The 2434-nt window shown below is 38.0% G+C and overlaps 1 pseudogene; it reads left to right on the forward strand.

Moving 5' to 3' along the window:
* Positions 1–2434, forward strand: part of LOC107667511 (importin-11-like) — a 149330-nt pseudogene that overhangs the window by 107418 nt on the left and 39478 nt on the right.

Genomic DNA, 2434 nt, shown 5'->3' on the forward strand with positions numbered 1-2434 from the left:
GTCCTCCATAAAATGCGCTGCACACATCTGAATATTTGGGTTGAACTGTTCTGGAACAGTGTTGTAAATACAACTTAACCACTGATTTCTAGTCGTGTCCTCTTTTGGAAGACCAAACAAAGTAGTTTCGCTTTCACAACGAAACACACAGCGCCTTCACAACATGGCAGTGGCAACAACAATACTACAGCGAGAATAAAAGTTACACCTTCTTTCTTTGCGTGAACATTTGGGCGGCGTTATGCAAATCTTCCCACATCATGACGTAGACATGTGGGGGTGTGTTAGAACGAGCCATTTTAGGTAGGCGTGGCTGACTCTTAACTTTTATAAAGAATATCTCTTTGGATTTGAGACTTTAGTCTTTGCAACTTTACAGATCTTCTTTATGCACCAAGAGCTTGTAACACTCCAAAGAGAAAGGAAAAATTTAAATCGCATCATATGACCCCTTTAAGGTAATGTGTTTACTCTTACTTTGGTTCGTTGCCTCAAGTTATAGCTGGCATGTGACCTTTTTAGAAATAATTTAATGACAAAAATCCACTGAGGTTGGGTTGGTTCTTCGAGAGGTTGTATATCGCTTGTCTTGATTTAATGCCAGTGAAAAAGAATGGCAGCCGTGTGAGATTTATAGAGTTGTGTTTATTTATTTATTTTCATTTTCACATCTAAATGCATTATCAATCCCCTGCACACATCTGTTGAGCTGACAGTTTTTTTTTTCTTCATGCCTCTGGGCGCTTTGTGCTTGGCCCTTGGCCGTCTGCACTCTTGAGCACTCAACAATTCTGAAGGCCTCAGATCAGCTCTTAATGTCTTAATGGAGCAAGGAACAATGGCTGAATATTGAAAGGATGCTATCTGGCACAAGGGACGAAATTATGAGATTTGTTTCCCACTTCTGTGCACAAGAAAGACCTTGTATCTGTCCCTCACTGTCCCTACATATTTAAATGGTCACATAGCATCATAATAAGCACTATCCAGTTTCTTAGTTTTCTCTTGAAATTCTGCTACTTTTTCTGCTTTTATACAATTGTGCCCTTTTTTATTTTTTATTTTTTTATAATGGCTCATGTGTGATAATTAACTGTTCATTTTCTCATTTGTAATTTGCATTTGATAAAAGTGTCTGTAAATGTACTTTTGTACTATTACACCAACGGTTTTTCACCAATAATGTATTTGCCTTAAGATTTGAAGTACTTCAAAAGAAGTTCGTAGTTAAGGCTATTTAATTGCCATTCAGGTTGCTTATACAGCCTATATAAAACTGACATGAAAATAGAAGGGAAAAAAAAGATTTGAAGTAGCTGTATAGCAGCATGTTTAATCATGCCTTAATGGACTGGTCATTATATTCTCAGAGGGAGCAGGGTTTAGTCAGAGCAGGGTTAGCTCATAATTCAGTCTTGACTGCATTAGTCCAAGAATTCCCAGCTAATTATGCTCAAACATGGATTTGAATACAAGCTCCACAAATATTCATTTTACAGTTCCCTGTGGTATCAGTAATAGATTTCAGAGAATCCTAGCACTTTGTTCCTTCCCTGAAAAAAATATTTTATAATACTTAGATTTAGCTTTTATGGTCTTCCAAGGTGTCTTTATATAAACTCCAGTAATGGCAGTGCAGACATAATGATTGTAATTGCCATTGTCGTGCCTTAATTGACATCACACTGGGCTGTCAGACTTTGTCAACTTTTTTGATAAAAAATAAGCTTTGAATAGAAGGAAGAATAGCAGCACTGTTAACAATGTACAGGTGCATCTCAAAAAATTAGAATATCGTGAAAAACTTACTTTTTTTGTAACTTCTTTCAAAAAGTGAAACTTTCATATATTCTAGATACATTACATGTAAAGTAAAACATTTATTAAAAAGTAAAACATTAGAGCTTACAGCTCATGAGAGTCAAAAATCCGCTTGTCAGCAAATGGAAGCATAAAGTGCTCCAAAATCTCCTGGTAGATGGCTGCATTACCTTTGGAGTTGATAAAACACAATGGACCAACACCAGCAGACGTCACGGCACCCCAAATCATCACTGACTTTGGAAACTTCACACTGGACTTCAAGCAGCTTGGATTCTGTGCCTCTCCAGTCTTCCTCCAGACTCCAGACCTTGATTTCCAAATGAAATGCAAAATTTACTTTTCTCTGAAAAGAGGACTTTGGACCACTGTGCAACAGTCCAGTTCTTTTTCTCCTTAGCCCAGGTAAGATGCTGTTTCTGTTTTAGAAGTGTCTTGGTAGCCCTTTGCCTGAAGACGTCTGAGCGTGGTGACTCTTGATGCACTGACTCCAGCTTTAGTCCACTCCTTGTGCAGCTCTCCCAAGTGTTTGAATCAGCTTTGATTGACAGTATTCTCAAGCTTGCGGTCATCCCTGTTGCTTGTGCACCTTTTCCTACCCAATTTCTTCCTT

Source organism: Sinocyclocheilus anshuiensis, unplaced genomic scaffold (assembly GCF_001515605.1).
Source record: "Sinocyclocheilus anshuiensis isolate Anshui unplaced genomic scaffold, SAMN03320099.WGS_v1.1 scaffold1132, whole genome shotgun sequence".
NCBI classification, from domain to species: Eukaryota; Metazoa; Chordata; class Actinopteri; order Cypriniformes; family Cyprinidae; genus Sinocyclocheilus; species Sinocyclocheilus anshuiensis.